General features: G+C 38.4%; 1 protein-coding gene and 1 long non-coding RNA gene across 2 annotated transcripts in view; one reads left to right on the top strand and one right to left on the bottom strand.

Annotated features, from left to right (window-relative positions):
- Positions 1-19910, top strand: part of nkd (NKD inhibitor of WNT signaling pathway naked cuticle) — a 181088-nt gene that overhangs the window by 11900 nt on the left and 149278 nt on the right. The gene's annotated exons all lie outside the window — the stretch shown is intronic.
- Positions 2556-4548, bottom strand: LOC110840984 (uncharacterized). Its single transcript, XR_002547075.2, has 3 exons — positions 4471-4548; positions 3055-3126; positions 2556-2839 (listed from the first exon to the last, which is right to left on the bottom strand). It is a non-coding gene; the product is annotated as an uncharacterized LOC110840984 (long non-coding RNA).

The raw sequence follows: 19910 nt of genomic DNA, 5'->3' as shown, positions 1-19910 counted from the left end.
CGGTATTAATTTCGTAGAGAAGTAGTTGCGTCTGTGACTATTTCAGAGTAAAGAGCGAACTGAAGGTATGAAGTATTCTTTCTAGTTTCTGTTGTCACATTTATGAAGTTTATTTGCCGATACAGAGGGAACGTATTTTATTGAAGTGACCCAAAATAATTCGCTTTTAGAATACACAAATCATATTTATTATTTTAATAACTTACGCATCACAATATTTTATACGAGGCTTATAAAGGCAATGATGCTTTAGATGTAAGGAGAACGATTCTTTGCCGTGAGTGACGTGAAACTGGGCAAGAAAAGAAGTATTGATCGATTCTTTGTTTAAAGACAAAGTGTAATTTTTGGTTCCCTCATTTTTTCAGGAAAATTCCAATCATATCACTCGATATTACTCACACATGTCATTTGCAGCTCTGTCGTCAAATAACCCAGGAATGAAACACCAATTCAGCCTTTGCTTAAGACAGTGATACTGAAATGCGACCAGTTCATCAATTATTTAGTCAATAGGCATGACGTCATTACTGCTTGTTTAATATTGTACTGAATGTGTCACTGAAAAAAATGGAAGGTTTTGTTGTATGAAACTTTTTCTTCTCTTCTCGTTTGTTTCATTTACAATTAATTACGCACGAGTTGGATTCCCGTTGCTTGTCCGCTAGTCTGAAAATATCCGGAGTTTGAGTGAGGTTCGGCCTTGCATGGTCAGTCAAGTAGAATTGGTATGCCAAATTCTCTTACTAACAACATTACACGTCAACTCACAAAACAAAAAATTAAATAAGAATAGAAAATCTGTATTATCTGCTATATAATGCTTTGGCAATTATGCTTGCTTGAAGAAACAGCTGCAGCTATGCTGGAATTATAGTATGACTCAAAACTTCATTATGAAGGGGACATGTCTAAGATATAATAGTACCATTGTACAGAAACGAATGTAATAGCCAAAGATTCTGTGGGAGATTTTCTTGAATGATAAAGATCTGAAAAATAATTTAGAGCTCATAGCATTACAGAAATTGTTTACTTCACTGTAAACTTAATGTTGCTTAATTTTTGTTACAATTGCTTTATTTAACCTGAACGATGAGGCACAAATATCTCATTTAAGTACCGTTAAAATCAGTATTTCAAACCATTTATGTTATTATGTGTTCAATGAGTTTGCCCTCAACTTCGACGTTCTTTCGCAATCTCATCCAAAGTTTGACTCCAGAATTTGGATTCTGTCTTGCGAAATTCGAAGTTTGAAATTGTCTGCCTGTCCAGTCTAACTTTGACGCCAAACATTACCAGGAACGCTCTTTTGACCTTTTCTGGACTTTCAGGTGATCGAGTGCACTCTTCGATGATGAATATCTGCTCTTCGGTACTGTACAAAATTAAACGAAAACACGTGATAAACAAGTGGCTGTAGTACTGCAGTGTGTCAGAGAAGTTGCTTCAAATTATAATCACTCGTTGCGGATAAAATTGAGTTTAACTAATTTACTTCACGGCTTTCGATTTTCACTTTCCGGATAACAAGTACGTAAGCTTCAGATATGTATTGTATTTACGGAATTAGTGTTCCTGTATATTTATTTATTGATTTATTTATAGTTCTGTAACTTTGCCAGTAGCTCAGATATACTGTCGAATGATATAATTAATCAATAATTAATTGGAAAAAGATATGGAAAAAAGTTGTCGTGGCCTCATTTAAGGTACTATCCCGGCATTTGCCTGGAGGAGTGAGGAAAACCACACAAACCTCAGTTAGAATGGCCGATTTCAGGATCGATATTTTAACTCGCTACATTTCGAATACGAAGAGGACTGCTGATCACTTGGCCGTGTCTTTTCCGATTTCATTCTTGTTCATATGGATTCCACAATGGATGAAGTTGAGCAGTAGTACATTGTTATTGTTGCGATGGGGTGAGACTACAGTCCACGACTGTAATCTTGAGACTTGCAAGGAATGCAGGAAGTCCGTAGCGTTAAAGGAGACACCATCTTTCCTCCTTCCGCCTTCACCCCACCGCCTCACCCCTCAAGTCTCAAGATTACAGTCGTGGACTGTATGTATGTCTCTGTGGAACTGGGTGTTCAACGGGCCCTTTAACCAGCCCCCAGATGATACATGAGTGAATATGGAGCAGCCGTGGAATGATATGAACAGGAAAGAAACCCAGAAGGACTCTGAGAGAATTGTGTCTCGGTGTTGGTTTCTTAACCATAAATCCTATGTAGACTAACACAGGCGCTTACTCGGGCCTGTGAGAAACTGGTGACAGTTCGCCTTATCTCTGATATGACCAAGCCGTGGTACTTACCCTAATTTTAGTCCTATTTATTGTGACTTATCACGTGTAGGTACGTTAGGTTGTGTTGGTTTATGTTAGGTTAGGTTTATTTGCTTCTGCTTCTTCTGGGTATTAAATAAGCAGATACCTATATTTCACATGTGAGTAAAAACACTTCAGTGCATATAAAGCACTCCGCTAGGTACAATGTGGCATTCTGTTAGTTTAAAATTCGTATGTAAAAGCAAATTTATTTCTTTATATAAAATATTTTTATTGATACCCAGGCGGAACGAACACACACTATAATCACTGATGTGTTTAACGTTAAAGCAGGTGATGGGTTAATCGAAGAAATTGTTGGTAAAGAAGCAAAAGTTCTGGCGGAGATGTCAGTCGTCGTGCGTTGCATCCTGTAGTTTGCGTGCCTCGCTGTGCTCCTCCGGTGTATTCCAATCTCGCATTCCATGTCGCCCATTTGTGATTATTAAGGTCATACTCTTCTTCTTACATTGCTACCAGGTAATTTAAGTCGGCATAATCTCATGAAAGAAAAAATAAAATACTATTTTTAATGGTAACTACTGGAAATGCTCCAAACATTTCAACAATGACGGCATCCATGCACTTTGTTTCGTGTAGGAAAAAATAAAATAAGTATAAGATGAGATTCTGTTATGAGAAACGTATTTAATTTTAATGTAACTAATAAATATAAGGCTATTCTTTTATTCGTAACACAGGTATAGCGCCTCACCTTGTCAGAGGTCACTTAACCCGAAGTCAAGTCAAAGCGTCTCGCGGTGTTCAAACGCGTGACCAACTAAAACTGAAGGAAGAATAACAAGAAAAACAATCAGTTTGTATTTTCTTTCCAGCGAAATATCTCTTAAACTCACTGCTTGCAGGTGTTTTGTTCCTAGGTTATTCAATAAAACTATATATGCAACACAAGATACCGAACATCAAATTAAATGATGGAATTCTTAGGCACAGCGAACTCAAAAGTAGCAAAGAGAAGACGTACGTGGTCTATCGATACGAGCCCTATATTTTTCTTGATACGCTCGGAAATATACCAAATGTCAGAATATGGGACCCGTTTATGTGAGTTGTAAGGCCGTGTAGAAGTTGATTGATTTTGTCTTTCCATGTACTAGATGACATAGAAACACTCACATTCATGTATCTCAAACATGTGTCATTTACCTAAAGTGGTAAACCCATTCCTTCGTTAGATATGCTACGTTGTCTCGGCGGTGAAGTTGACAATGTTCTTCCGGGATGTGACGCTGTCGAGACTCGTAGGTAGATACTAAAGTTTCGGAGAAACATAATGCCTCGATCTTCGGTCCTCCATTTTCAGCCCTGAAGATGTAGCCAGTCTGTTTCTCCGAAACTTTTGTATCCATCAACGAGTCTGTACTGCGTTAACAACCCATAACAACAACTCCACCCTCCTTGAATTAATCTGACCCTGAACTCTTGCGACATCAAGAATGTAACGTTAGGGACTATACGACTAGCTATGTCTTATGAAACTGGATTCTTTCCTATTCTAGAATGAAATACAACACACAGGGATGAACCCTATCACCTTGTAACTTCAATTTAACTTAAAAGAAAACAAGTCAGGAGACAGGATAGCTAATACATTTCGGAAACATGCACTGCCTGGTAGCTAACAGTCAGAGAGACCATCCCTAAGAAAGGGTTGTTGTAAATCGGAATATTTGACCCCACGGCTTGTGGTAATAACTTAGTTTACTTCTGCCTGTATTTGTACTTCGACCCCCCATACGCCTTTGGAATTAAAGATTGTTGGTTGTTAGTGGACTCATTGACTATGACTGGTGGGCCTGTGCGTATAGAATTGCTGTCGATTCCAGGTCTTGATCTCTGGAACATGAGGTTTGTGGGATAGAATTCTGCTTGGGACTTGGTGCGCCCCCTCACTGGCGACCGTGACAAGATTAAAATAATCCCAGAGGCCGGCAGGTGGTACGGTCATAGGATCATTACACGGGTTAACCCAAAATACAAAATAAATGCACTCACAAAATTACCAAAATGTATTTAAAAAAAGAACATGCAGACACAAATTAAACCTCCCAAGGTTCAGGCTCCGGTCGGGGTTAAGACTAGCTACGTAAAACAAACGCAAAAATCAGACCTATCTGTCTTCAAGCTCTCTCCTTGAGTCGTTCTCTGCCCGACGGACACACACTGACTGTCTGCCGCACTGCCTCATCAAGGCCTCGAAGCCAGAGGCTCCAAAGATCGTCGAGATGGGGGAGATAGGCTACTTCGAGCCATGAGGCTTGGCTCATTGGATGGATGCCCGCCCTGTATTTTCCTGTGCAGGTAGATGCCTTGCGATAAGCCAGTCCCCCATTCAAGGTGTCCCACAGAATATGAATTGGATTAAATTAAATAAGACACACCATAACCTAAACCGACAAGAGACTGGACCAAAAAGAAGACACAAATCCCTTATTCTAATTGCTCACTTTACTGTTGTGTAAGCTATGAGTATTTGTTTCCTTCTCGTGCTGCCTCACTAATTTCGGAAGGTTCAGTAACATTCCTGTCCTTCGTTGGATTACGCGCGTTCTGTTAGTCCTAATGCATTATTTTTTATTCTCTCAATCATGACATGTAGTAAAAAATTAAAGAGACCTAAGTTATTTATATTATTGGTGCCTGTCGAATTGTTCTATGAGCACTAAAAAACTTATATTTATATAATCATATAATGTAACTAGCTAATAGGTTACATATATTTTCTTATATTGGCTAATTGAGTTTGATCGATATACTGCAGTATGGGCAAGCAAATTTAAGTTGCACGCTCTTTTAAACCATCTAAATATATATAATTTTTCCAACACTCGTGATTAGGTTAGGCGAGATTCGAGAAGATACATGTAGCCTGCTACCAAGAAGAATAAGATATAAGCTAAAATTTTCCGAAAATGCCTTCAGCTACAGTAGAGTTTGTTTGGCAGCAGACTTTCAATTCCACCGATATCAGCTGCTTGACGCTTTCTCGTCGTTTCTCTGTCCTTGGATAAAGTCATGTTTCTAAAGTCTCACAAGTTTTAATAATGATAATACTAATGCCGTATCTGTGTTTGAGATCTTGGGAGGAAACATCTTGAAAATAAACCTACAGAACCTTGCAATAACCTTGAAATTTAGAGCTTAAATTCTGCAGTTTGGTTAGTTTCAGTTTTTTTTAACGGAAACGTTTCAAGGCTTGGACAATGTAATGGACAATTTAATTCGGGCTAACAATGATTGCAGGAAATTGTATTTCCGGCGCTGGCTGATACATTTTTAATACACGGCAAGATCAAAGAATGTACAGACTCCTCCCTATCATTATTTGTCATCAGGCTGATGACGTGTTTCCTGTTTTTAAGTCTTGTTTGCTGGCTTCTCCTGTTTGCATGTAGTGCTACAGAACCCAGTCTCTTACATTTGTCATTCATTTCCAGCTAGGCATCGCAGTCCAGTAATAACGAAGAAATCTCATGTTTAGATTATTCCTGTATGTATATCCTTAAACTAAGACTGAAATTCAACTGCGTTGCTGGGGCCGACCACGCAGACTGCTGCTAACGACTACCCGGGGAGTCATTTGTATGGAAATATGTGTTTTCTATTCCATGTCCACATTATTATAGGAGGCGGTGTGTAAAATTTATTCTCAGGCTGTGCCTGAGGAGCATGTTCTGTTCCGTACCCGCCTCCCTTCCTCTCAGAGGTCCAGTATTTTGGCCCACAGTGCATACAGAAAGAGAAGGGGCTTGAGCAGTGATTCGCAAACGCTGTATTATGAAACCCATAGCATTGTTCTGAAATACAGACCTAATGCGCTTTATAAACAATTGGCGTTACGATACATCATTAGAAGTGAATCACAGATTAGCGACTCCCTGAAGCAGCGTTCTTGAGAAGCTAATATTTGCTCATCTTGTTGGGTAATTCCGTTTCTTTTATAGAACCCAAAGTTCGTTACTGTGCTCACTAGAACCCGCGACGGGCCTTCACCTGAGAATCCAGTCAACATCACATTTCTACCAGATTAATTTTAATGCTGTTCACAGTACTACGCCTTTGTGCTCTAAGTTTCCTGGTTTTCCAACGAAAATTATCTTAACTGTTGCGCATTAACAAGCGTTCTACTTGTCCCGACTATCGTGCAAGGCAGGAAACCTCATAACTGGATTTTAACCATCGACCCCGATGTTGTGGAAGTCGTCCGAACTGTCTAATAGAATAACGATTCCTTGACACCGAAGGGTAAAGGTAGTATAATCGAATAGGTTTTGGGCTGTAAAAGGCACAGGGCCCTGTTTCTATGTAAATAAATCGGCGATTAAAGAACTCTTATATTAATTTTGGGTTTCCTTCATAATAAGCCTATAATAAACACTTCAGACAAATCTAAAAAAATATTCATTTTTGCTCATAAATTGAAAAATGAACTCATTCGTTGTAGCAGAGCGTATACAGTATTCTCGAAGTTTAATCGTAACTTGTATTCAGGAGGTAACTGGGTACACATCTATGAGTCGCGCTGTGAGGTCGGGATCTAGCCCTTGTTAAATGCGACTAACGGCTGTCAGCAGTCTCTCAAGAGTTCTTGTTCTGCTCCATAATGTGCGTGTACTCTTCTGCTTGTCAGCAGGTGGGCACTACTAATATACAACTATCAGCCTCCATTGCTACTTCTTGCTAAGCGATCGATTAATTTACGCTGATGTTTGTGATTTCATTTTCCGTTTTACTTTCAATTTTCTCTAGGTCACAGTGGCATTCCGTCAGGTAGCTTCGGAACCGGTCTCTGCAGAATCATGATATTTCTTCATGCAGTACGAAGTAGTCATAAACACTGAACTGCAAAAATTCCCCAGCATGACTTTTCTTTCATCAGCTCTGAACTATTCCTTAGTTTTTTAAACGACGCTCTCTAAATAGTATCAGTTATAGGCCTGTGAAAGCGTCAAGTGGGAGGACGATTTTGAACGATAAATAGAGAATGCGTTAAGACGAAGCAATATTTGTCTTTTATAAGCTGCTGTACACCAGAATTTTGTTGGAGGATATGAGGAAAATCACGAAAATACCAGTTAGGAATTTAAGATTGATAATCTAAGTCGGGATGTCCTAACTGAACCGTCATTTCTGGCGAGTAGCAGGTCTGAAATTTCAGACCTGCTGATAGTGCCTTGCTTCATTGTACTATCGACCTGATGATGGAAGCAGCAAATATCTCTGAAACGTCAGAAAATTTCTACCAGACTACAAGGCACTACAACCTAGAAGACAGCCATTTTGTACTCGCTGCTGTGAGAACCATAAATCTTCCTAGAAGAATTTTATATTTCAGCTTTTAATTAATCAGTATTGAATATTCACAAAGGGCGCCAACCTGTGACACGCCTTGCCGAGGTGTTAAATAGTTTTCCCTGAGCAGTTTTGCAGGCAGTTGGTTTGGAAAATCACTGTTTAGTCGGCTTCGAACTTTGTGTGTTCTGTACTCAAATGGAAATTTGAGTACAGAATATACAAACACAAATCAAACCTAAAATTTGGTTACAAATTTTAACATTGACTATTAGTGAGTTTTACATATTCATTAAAAATATACCAGAGTGAGTGTGCTTTTGCGCTTGCATCCTTCGGAACATGGGAATGAAACCTGCTATCGATTTCTTGCTATATACAATGCTTAAATTTAAGCTTTCATCGCAGTCATTCCCTTGTTAAGCCCCGACCAAAGGCCACAACATACATAATAAGAAAGTTCATACCGAATAATGATAATGAAAGCATAAAAAGAAATAAACTGATTATCAGTTACCAATGAAGTCGCCCGTAGAATAGGAAGTTGCTGTTGAGTGATTTGGACTGCTTTATATCTGGGAGGTCCAGGTTTCCTGCGATGCACTATGGTTTTCAGTTTTTCCTGAAGGGAAAAGAAAAGAATTCAGGTTAAAGGCATCTGTAAATAATGTTGTTTATTGCTTCAAGGTTATAGTAAATTCTTGTTGTTTAAAATGCAGAGAAACTGTTCTAAATTTAAGAATTAAATTCACAACAGGTTGAGAATATATGTGGGAATAGTTCTGAACATATATCGATGATGGTAGTAGCCAATAAAAGGTGCAGTTGTCTGAGTAAGTCTTCTAAAGCATTAAGAACGGGTTTCTTTCTCTAATTTTTTTAAGAAGTAGTAAGCATGAATTTGAAGACCAGTTCACAGTAGTACTCAGTGAACTTTATACGTTTATGAAGTATCTCCATACATAGACCACACTGTCTATACGAGTGAAAAATTGACTTGAACTTCAAACAGAAGTAACCATCAGCGCAGATTCACAGCCGCTCTAATACGCGGTGTAAAAAACATCTGATGACTTTCAGTTCTCCATTAGTTTTGTAGTGTTGAGTTTCATACTTGTGTTTTTAGTATTTCCTACATTATACAGAATTTAGTATATTAGCCGGGTCACTGGCAACACAGCCGTAGTATCAGATATCATGCTGATTGCTCCAAAAGTGGGACCATTTCTAGTTTGGAGAAATGTTTATTGGACAGAATTCAACATGGCGTAACTGCTTCAAAGTCGAGTGAATTCTTCGCTCAGGCAAACTGTGCTTCTTTGTTGACATTTCTTAACTCTGTAACTGTGAGATAACATTTGAGTGTATTTTGGCGTATAAATTACCCATTGCAATAACGATCGATAGGTACGAACCGATTTTTTCCGTTCACAAAGCACACAATCCGTAATTTTCAATGTCTTACGAAAATTATGCCAAGACGCCCTATATAAATTTTATTCTGTATCCATTTATGTGAGCTTTTCGTAATGAAGCTCAGTTCAATATCAATATTATTCAGTAGGATTTGAGGTTCTCACGGCGGTGAGTACGGAGATGGCTGTCTTATGGACACTACATGGCTCTGCAACCCAGAAGACAGCCATCTTTCTATTATTCGGGTCCAGGACTGTATTCGTTTGGACAGATGGGGGTATATAATGATGCATTTAGAGGATTATCATCATTTTGGACCTTCGAAGAGCTATTCTCTGCAACGAGTGCAGCACGCTTCTTCTTTGTGTATGCGCCGTTACGTTAAGCGCAGAGTGAACCAGTAGCAGCTGGTTTTCTACTGTGCTTCTCTTGTCGGTCTATTTGTGCCAAACGTGAATCCTGTCGGCATGTTTGAACTCTCCCCTAGATAATGGACAATTCCGATGGACACAGAGTCATAAAGTATTTTCATTGAGGCAGGCTGAATAGAAGGGTCTGGATAGAAAACACTTTGGAGGACAGCTCACACAGATGTTCTGTGTTGGTAAACGCTAAGAGCTACATGACATGATTATGCTTGAAAAATAAAATTGTACGCGTATAGTACTTTGGTACTCGGTAAGAACGGCTTAAGACGAACGTAATAGTTATTGACTTAACCCAATTTTTTTTCAGACAGCAACTAATTCAAAATACGGATAATAAATCAACAGATGTCAGTATTGGCTGCAGCTTTAGTTACGAATTCAAACAAACGGATTATTGAGGTTGTGGCGTTTCGGCTAATGCCCTTCAATCGGTGTCATTGTTTTGTCAAATTACGTAGAAATGATCCAAATTGAATTACTGTTAATCTGCATCATAGAGGTAGTTCTGAAACTCAGGGGCTAGTCAGCCTACACTGTCTACTCAAGGGCCCTATTTCACAACAATCGACTGTGGATTCAATTACCACCTAGGACTTGAATATTTGTGCCTTGCCTATTCCTGCAGTACTGTATTATGGTTTGTTTGATTACGTTTTATCTACTGAATTGGTTACATACTATCGATTGGGAAGATTATTGTGAATGATGTGGTAGTGGCCTGTTTTAATAGTGATTTTCTCGACTTTAGCCTGCACGGGCTGAAAATATTGCAGAGAGTTGAGGGTAGTCGGCTCCGGCTGAGAATCGAAACCGGGCCATCTCTGGTACGAAATAGAGGAGTGGTAACCACTCATTTGCAACGTTCGTTGTCTTTCTTTTCAGATCGCATCAGAAGAGTACAGATAATTTATAAAACACGTATAAAACAACAGACAGATGAGATTTCACGTTTATACGGCGACGAGTATGAAGATTAGTCTTCTGGAATGTTGCGCTGTGAGGTCTGGTAGGCATTTACCGATGTTTCAGACGTGCTTGCTGCCTTCATCATCAGAGCGGTGACTACTAGGCGCGACAACTCAGATGATAGCCAGCCATATTTGAGAAATTTAAAGATGACTACATCTATTGGGATTGGGAGAATTTGAAAGGAAGCAGTCGTGGCCTGTTTGAGTGTGTTATTAGCATAAAGGGACTAAGAAGAATTACTTCGGTGAGGATATTCGGTTATGGGGTTGAGATTTGAAATGAGGACCTCTGAAATATGAAGTAGAATGCGGTGTTTAGTCGTAGGTAACAGTGGACATATGAGATGACATTTTCACTCAAACTTACCTACCGCCTGCAGTGTTTTTTTTTTTCCTTTCGGCCACAAATTGCATTCAGGCCTACTGTATTTTATCTGTCCATTGCTCTTTCATACGCGGCTCACTCTCACTCCCCGATCGTATGCTAAGGAGGATGAAACCACACTCCAAGATTCAGTGTGAATTGGGTGGAAAAGAGAGGTGGGTTCTGGACAAAACCACAAGATGAATGGAGATCTGGAAATTGAAGGTAGGGTGAGAAACAGAGAACATAGAAGGAAAACGAAGTTAAAGGGAAGCAGACCGATTGAAGGTATCCTGTGTTTGTTTTGTTTATATGAAAAGTATAAAAGCTGGAGAGCTGTGCATTTTAAAGTGTTTGAATTGTATTTATAGTAATTTAATAAAATTAATATCGATATCTCGCGAGAAATTAAAACTCTCTTTTAGCATCAGAAATTCTTATTATGTTAATATATGTCTGTTAGATGTTCATTTCTTCATCCATCGTTTGCTCGGCTTAGTGCAGTAGTAGACACTTAACCAAAAAGGAAGAAGAAAATTAATTCTGCTCTCGTCAGTTTCGTGAGATACTGGAGCGTCGTCTACCATTTTCTATAAATGCCAGGTCACGATAAGAGCTTTACTATAAATAATTCCTGCCTTATCCCCCTGACCCATCACGACTCAGGACGAACACGACATCGTAGCATTTTTCATTACTTGATCATTCTACTAACGAAAGAGAAGGTTACGTTTCTCTGTCGGGTTATACTTAAATAGACGAAAAGCAAAACAGTAACGGGCTAAACCAGTGTCTGCTTTATGTTACTACAGAATTCCCATGACCGAGGACAGGATTATATTTGGGCAGAGGGGTATGGAAAAGGTTGGTGGACGGATACCATGTTTTGATACGTTAATATTGTAGGCCTAGTTCTTTTAAAACTGTATTTAATTGAATAGGATGTTATATTTTCTGTGAAAACGATTAATGGTTTCTTCAGGTTATTTCTTAACATCGGAATAATGTAGGGACTTGGATACGGGGCTTGACGATCGGGGTTCGATTCTAGGCACAGCAGGATTCTTATTTTCCCAACGACGCCAATACCAGCTCTGTGGCTCAGTCGCCTTGCTCTCCAGTGGGTTCCCGGAAACATTCCTTGGGGTAAAGCAGCTGGGGCGTGAAGCTAACTACTCACCTGCATCTAGTGTTGACATTAACAAAGCTTAGATCTATACCTCCTCTCCCCAGGTATAGTTTACTAATTATTTAATAGTTTAGATGTGTTTCTAAATGATTACAATATTAAAGATCTGCCAGCTTTATTTTCAGCGTCAAAATGTGCAATTTCAAAAATTCTGATACAAATTATGGACATTTTAAAACTGGTAGCAGTGTGTGTACACAATAAATAATATCATTTGCAAATTAATTTAACATTTTAAATGATGAAGTTGTATTTAGTACAGTAATTATTCATTTGGTTATTTTTCTAGTTTATAAAGACTGCAGGCTAGACATTCTTTTGTGGCAACATTGGTTTCTGAATTGCATTGCAGTTACTGGGCTTTAAATGGTAGATTTACAGATTAATTACTTTCTCTTTGTTTATTTTATGATGCTCTCTCAACCGCGTAAGTTATTTCGGGGCAAATTTGAGGTGTCGCTTCTAATGTGGAGTCTCTATACAGTTTCATTAAAATCTGTTAAGTTATTTGGCATCCGGTGCGTATGGGTTGGTAGATATGACCTTTCCGTTATTCGTTAACACTATGCACTCATATGACATCATGAAAATTAATTGGTCGTTTTTCTGTTATTTCAATGGTTTTACATGGCACACGAGTCTGGGTGTCTATTATAAAACAGCTACCACAGGGATTTGAAAACATCTGTACGTACAGAATACCGCAAGATATGAAATATATGATATTTGGTTCAGTGCATTTTTTCTTCTCGATATTCTCAGTGGAAAGTTTTGAAAGGAAACGTAAAGTAATGTGAAAAATAGAGTAGGATTTGCTGTTGTAATTGAAAACTTCCTTGCATTCAACCGCAACTCTAGTTCCTAAATATTTGAAGTAGCTTTGGATTCAAATACGCTTCAACATCTGTGATGTATTCACATCTTTATACAAATTTAATTTGGCTGTATTAGCTGTATTACTGATTCGAATATGTATTCGTACTTTGATCGATTCCTGGAGTAGTCTGTCGTAATTAAGATTTGCTCAGTTTTAAAACTAATACAGTGAAACTTCAATTAAAGTCTAAACGGGATATTCCCTCCCTCGGATGAGAAGGTGATGACTGCAATTATTTCAGACTAACGCAGTGAGTCCCATACTTTTGGTTTCAGGTTCCCTTGACATAAATAAGTTTGAGGCCCCCGAACCCATAAAAACAACAAAATATGATTTTGTAACCTCAGAGATTAATTACTAATGAACGACAATGATATGTATGAAGCACATTTTTCTGCTAAATTTTGTGTCTGTAATTTGATATGGCTCTATTCACAGCAATTTGTATGTATTAAATTTAGACCCCCCCCCCCCCCGAACAAATATTCACGGCCCTATTTATAATTAAGACGAACAAGTCGAGAAACCCAGTAGGTCTAATATTATTGGTTTAAAAGTGGTTAAAACTTTGGTATTCCAAAAATCTTGTGGGGTGCTGTAGGGCGGCAAACCACTATCGTTGTTTTCCTTAGATCCTCTAGGTAAATACACAGTTATAGAAGGCCGTCTTCCTAATAATCTCTTTTATACCATGCATCACCAATCTCGTAACAACACTTTTGTCACCCTTGAACCTAATAATACTGTGGCAGATTTAACTTCATAAACAGTAGTCTACTATAACATTAGTCTTGAGAATGAGAGAAACATTGAATGTTTATATGTTGAACACACCCATACATTCTCGTCCATTCACAATACGAATCTTTAAACTTCTGCGTTGGTTCAGGCCGACTGTAGCGTTAAAAAAATGGAGTGTAACGTTAAATGTACCTTGTAGTGCTGATGAGGACTGGAAATCAATAAAGAAAGCCAGTAGTTTGGCACGAATCTGATATCGAGAGACAGTGTCCTCAGAGAAGCGTGACTCTGGTTGCTAGCCAGGACACACCCCTGCCGACACGCTCGGTAGCGCCTTTATTTTCACAATACAATAAATCAATACAACTTAGACTGCAGTTTGTGGTTTGCGACAGTGATTTATTATGGAAACGAATTGCGGACGTAAAATTAACTCGAGCGCTTCTAAAAACATAAGCATCATATTTATTTCATCGCCTTGGTTCTATTGGTACATAAATATTGCATAGGTAACTTTATTTTGTATGAATGAAAACTCAGGCATATTAAAATAATACATTTCCAGTTGTAACAACAGAGATTTTTACTTGGCGTTTGGCTGAATGTGAACAGATTGACTCTTTAGGGTCAGGAATTCAATTAATTTGATCTCCAGTGGTAAAGGTCGTAATATATGAATACGTTATAGAATAATGTGCTCAGTAGGATGTGGTATTCGAGTTTATTGTAATCCTAAGATTTAGTCACTGTTGCGTAGGCCTGTATATTACCGTTAATTGATTAATCGTCAAATTAATAGGAAAGCGTTTATAAACAAATTACATTGACGAAAGCTTTGTGTGTTTTATTATAATTTTATTATCTCTAAATGGAGGTAGTAATTCCTTATCTGTTATATTTTTTTATCGCACTTTATTATTTAGCATTGAATTTTACTCCTCGCATGGAGCATGGTCATTAATGAGTAGCTGATAGCCCTCGCGTGTTTGTGAAAGCAGAAAATTCATTACCGTTTCACAAGAACCCATCACTAGTCCCTGGCTTGAGCCAGATGAATTCATTCCTTATCCTTACACCTTATTCCCTAAATATTGATCTTAATTTTATCTCCCATTTACGCTGATCTGTTCCCTTCTGACTTTCCAGCCGAAATTTTTACTCATTTTGTACCTCTCCATGCGAGCTACATGCCCCGTCCATCTTTGATTTTATCATCCTAACAGTATCTGGCTAGGAGTGTGCCTGATGGGTAACAAGTCAAAACATAAAAGATGAGCTTAAATCGAATAGGAAACCAGATCTGCGTGGTGAAATTTTTGTGGTGATGAATATTTATCACACGTAGCCAGACAGCGTGTGTCGGAGGTTGGGAATTGAATGTAACTGGCGGTGCGAGAGGACGGATACTAACGAAATAGGATTCCGACTCCACGGAAACTTCATGCAGAGGATAAGGCTGTAGGATACCACGTCGGACCAACACTGTTGCGATGAAATGTAGCGTGCTTAATGTGATGGCTGCCGAAGGAAATAGAACATATTCCTATAAATAGAAAATATTTGAATTGTCGTACGAAGAGATGTCTCCGAATGTGACAGAATACGTTACAATTGTGTGCTGTAGCATACATTGATGTTGATCTGTGGTGTGGCCTAGAATCATGCAGAACTTTATATGCCTGTGTAAATGCGTTCTGGTTCCTACTTATAATGTTCCGGTTTGTAGCTTCTTAATTTTTATGGGAAGTCAGGCGCAAATAGCCGTCGCAATTTAGTTGTCTGTTAACAGCCCAACACGAGTGAGCGTTCTTTTCACCAATTATCGCGTTACTTTTGACTTCATAATGGACCTAAGTTACTATGTTATTATTGCAACAATAAAGCATGAATTCGGTGTGAGGGAATGTGAGTTTTACGTAAATAGAGACCATGTTCTTATTATCCAAAATTTAATTTACCTTTGTCCGAAGTGTTGGAATATCGCACGGGTCAGGTCGATATATAGAAGTCAGTGTAGGATTCTGAGGCGAATATTTGGACTCAGAAACAGGAATTTACAGGGGGGGGGTGAAGAAACTCACATAATGAAGAACTTCATAATTTATGTACTATTCACCTATTATCAGGGTTATGAAATAAAGGAGGACGAAGTAGTCGCATGGGGGAGATGAAAGAAGCGTCCATAATTTTACTCAGAAAACCTAAATGTAGGCTAAAATTTGAAGAACCTAGGCGCGTATAGAGGGATGGCACAAAGCTGAATCTTAAGGAAATATGATATGAGATTATAGGCTGAATTCAACTGGCTCGTTATGGAGTCAGAGGCAGGATCGTTTAAACATAACATAGTTAATAACTTAGGTTTTAAGGTCCTGTGAATTTATTGACCAGCTGAGGGACTTTCAGATTCTCAAATAGGCCTGATGCTTTGTAGAGTTTGTTGCATTGTTCTGGGAACTACTTTACATTTTGTCACTTTGATCCGACATGCTTACACGTTCACACAGGAAATTACAATTTTATTTTTTCGTTCTCATGCATGTGCATCTTTTGCTTATTTTAACTTTACTTAACTTAACGACGTTGTCAGTAGCTCAGACTGAATGCCTGTAGGTTTAACGTCGTGGCCGACTCCGGTTTCGTATTCGCGAGGCCCAAGGTTCAAATCTCGACAGAGGATAAGCTATCTTGACAGACGTTTCTCGACCACTTCCTTCCACATCCTTTCCAATTCATTTTTCAACATCATCCTCTCATTCGACGCTACATAGTCTGAGCTACTGAAAGCGCCTGTAGCCTGTGGCTTCGAATAATATGGCGGTTAGTTAGTAATGAATTGGGAGGAAACTGATGTAGTCGAATTAAAGGTACAAACCGAGCATTTTCCTGAAGGGACTGATGAAAATCACGAATAACCTGTCAGGGTAGCCGGTCTGCGATTCGAGATTTGAACCACAGACCTCCGAAATACAAAGCTAATTTATTCGGCCACGAGGTTCAGTAATTTAACTAAATTATGTTAAATATGGAGTGTCATGCACTTAGGATACCAAAGTTACTACCATTGTTATTATGCCATCACAATAAAAAGTTTTTCTTTTGTTTTGTTGTAACAAGTAATTTCCATCCTGAATAAAGTATCTGAATCTGAAGCTCTGCTCAGCTCCATTTCAAAAGACTGCTTCTGAAAATTACAAATATGTTCGGCTTACTTTGTAATCAGGATAAAAGGAGCGACTGGTTCTGACACTGTGGACCTTTCTTTTAGCATGCTCCTGTAAATGACAAACATTATGCAGATGTATAGGCGGCATGTGGTTATAATATTGTGAGCGAGACACAATGGGTCACATAGACCATCTATAGGTTGTAGTCTGTCTTGCATTGTAGAAACCTATTCATCTGTTCTTACCATATGTTGTTGTGGGAAGTGAACTGTTTTTGCAATTGTTAAAATAGCTTATTCATGTCATATTTTTTAGGATTTTCTGAAAATATATTCCCTTTCTGTTTCTGTGATTAACGCATATAGCCTGTTACTATTGTAGCATACCTTGCGCTAGGGTTTTCTTTCCCATTGTTATGCTTAGGTCCAGAAAGTAAGGTAATATTGTGTTACCGCTAAGTCGTACACCGGTAATTTAAAGAAAACTGCTGTCTCTGTTGTCTGGAAGTTCTAATATGTAGGCATATTAGAGCGTATTTCTATGATTCACTTGTGATGACATTATTTAAAAAAAGGCGGTCCTACTAGAGCTATCCCTAATCTAAGAGACGTACCTAAAATAAAAATTATTTCTTTCCTTAGAGTAGTGTTCCACAACCGGTGTACCGCCACAAGATTTCAGGTTTGCCGCGAATATTTAAAATAAATGTAATATTTGCGTGTTATAGTTATAAAAATACAATGTCTTATCTGCCCTATTTATAATTCGAAATAAAAACACTCCCACAGGTTTATTATTGATATTTGTATCCAACATGTGTTATGCTTTGTTTTCATATGCATGCTTTCTTAAGGAGCAAGTATTTGTATGTGAATACATATTTATGAACGTGTATATATTCGTTCAAAGTTCAAGTAGTTCTATTTCTTCCCTATTTTTTGGCTCTTCGAATTCCAGCTTCGTGGCGATTGGAGCTGAATAGCATATTTTTCCTTCTGATTTGAAGAAAAGTCTGTTCCCCAGAGTGAATGTCACCATCTTGAAATGTCTTTTGTGCTTGTATGTCGAAGTTGGACAGGTCGAGCGGCATACCGATAGAACTGTCGATCGAACCAACTTTAATAGTACCATTGTCACACGAGATAATTAGATTGCAACCGTTATTCCAATCCACTTCCAACTTGTAAATGCGCATTGCATAGTGGCACAGTAGTTTGAAGTGGGGGTGGAGTCGAACTGGATGACTCAGTGGAAGAGAGGCTTATACTATTAGCATACTACTGGGAAATACGAGATTTTTGTCTAGGGTACGTGTTATGGGTTCTAACTTGCATTTGTTTCCTTAGACTTCATTTACCAGAATTTTGTATAAAATTTTGCAAACCTATCAGAGAAACCTTTGAAGTGGGGTACAATAGTAAGGATGATCAGGATAAAACAGCGTTAAACGCATTCATACCTTATACTGGCTTCGAACTCCAGACCGAGAGCAATGAACTTTCTCAAGAATCACTGTATTCTACGGCTGGCTTTTACCAGAGAAGTGTTTGAAATGTGTGTGCCTAATATGGCCACTAACGTTTGATACAATGCAGCCTGATTTCTCACTTACGAGTTTAATTTGTTGTATTTTGATTTGGACAGACACGCGTGTGAAGTTAGCTTTGGCTTTTGCTAGTTAATAAAATTGATTAATGATACTCTTTTATAGTTAATTCGTTGACTTAAATAATCATAGAGTTAAAGTAATCTTGTACTTATTGCTGGTATTTAACCACATTAAAAGTTTCGAAAATATTTCCTTTTTACTACTCCATTATAGAAATGATCTATATGATGGGTTTGCTGTGTATTGTTGTTACTTTTGTTATAAAAATATGTTTTTCTTTTAAATATACATGAACAAATGCAACATATTTCTGTAATAAACTTTTAAAATTAGCCTAATACGTATCGGACAGACGACAGTTGCATGCAAAATTTATCTCTCACAATTGATCTTTGGCAGTTAACGTTCATATCTCTTGACCTTGACCGACTAGTGTTGTAGTCGGGGGGGGGGGGGGGGGAAATTAAGGTTAGCTTCTTTAGTTGGTCCGAACTGACTAGGTTGTGTGGCCTCCTCACTCTGTGATGTAAGCAGTCAGTTCCCGAAACATAGTGGGTTTTTAAAAATGTTTAACTAATTTACGAGTGGAAATATCTAAGAATACGCATCATTTCATCTTAAAGTGGTTTATAACTATGTAGTCAATTAAATACGACTGGAAAAGTACAAAATCACAACACGTAAAGCACAGCCGCCACTGGTCTTGCAGTAAAAGATTGTAATCTTTGTACAAATCAATACGAAGAGCTCTGGAGAGACCATCACATCTTGGTTCAGTGCGCACTTGTGTCCTTACTGCACTGAACATATGAAGTCTGTTTCACTGCATTATGTATGTGCAGCCAGTCTCGTCTAGGCATTCAACTACATTTAATGCAACGCCGCATACCGTGTTTATATGTGACGACATAAATTTACGTCAGTCGCTGTGCTGAATTGGTATTGCCCCATTGGCTTCTTGTTTTGATGGTTGCACTTCATGTAACTGTTTTAAAAAAACAATTTATGAAAACTCAGTATTGATCTTGCACTTGTATGTACAATGTGTCTGTAATCTGCTTATACGAGTCTTCCATTCTACTCACAGCATCACGCTGGACGAATAGGCTTAGCTTGTGACCGAGACATTTCAGTCTGTGTTCTTGTTCACGGGTATTTACTGTGGAATTACATACAATTCAGTTTTGTTTTTGTTTTTTGTACAGAGGCACATTTTCGTTCATACTTGTTTTTATTTTACCTTTTATAATCCGAACCTTATGAGGTCATAACCATAGCGTCATAAGCTTCAAGTCTAGCATTCAGCCTCAAGGATCAACCAATCCACATGTAATTTTTTGTGTCAAAACTAGATCTGCATAGGAGTTTCTCTTATGAGATTTCAGTTTCTCACGACGGCGAGTATGAAGTTGGCTGTCTTCTGGGATGTTGCACTGTGCAGTCTGGTAGACCTGCCAGACTGCATGGTGCAACGCCCCAGAAGATAGCTGTCTTCGATT

Source organism: Zootermopsis nevadensis, unplaced genomic scaffold (assembly GCF_977971745.1).
Source record: "Zootermopsis nevadensis isolate Lab colony 2312 unplaced genomic scaffold, Znev_1.0 Znev_ptg000029l, whole genome shotgun sequence".
In the NCBI taxonomy this organism is placed as follows: domain Eukaryota; kingdom Metazoa; phylum Arthropoda; class Insecta; order Blattodea; family Termopsidae; genus Zootermopsis; species Zootermopsis nevadensis.
The sequence above is the reverse complement of the archived record's forward strand: the minus strand, read 5'-3'. Positions and strand labels throughout refer to the sequence as shown.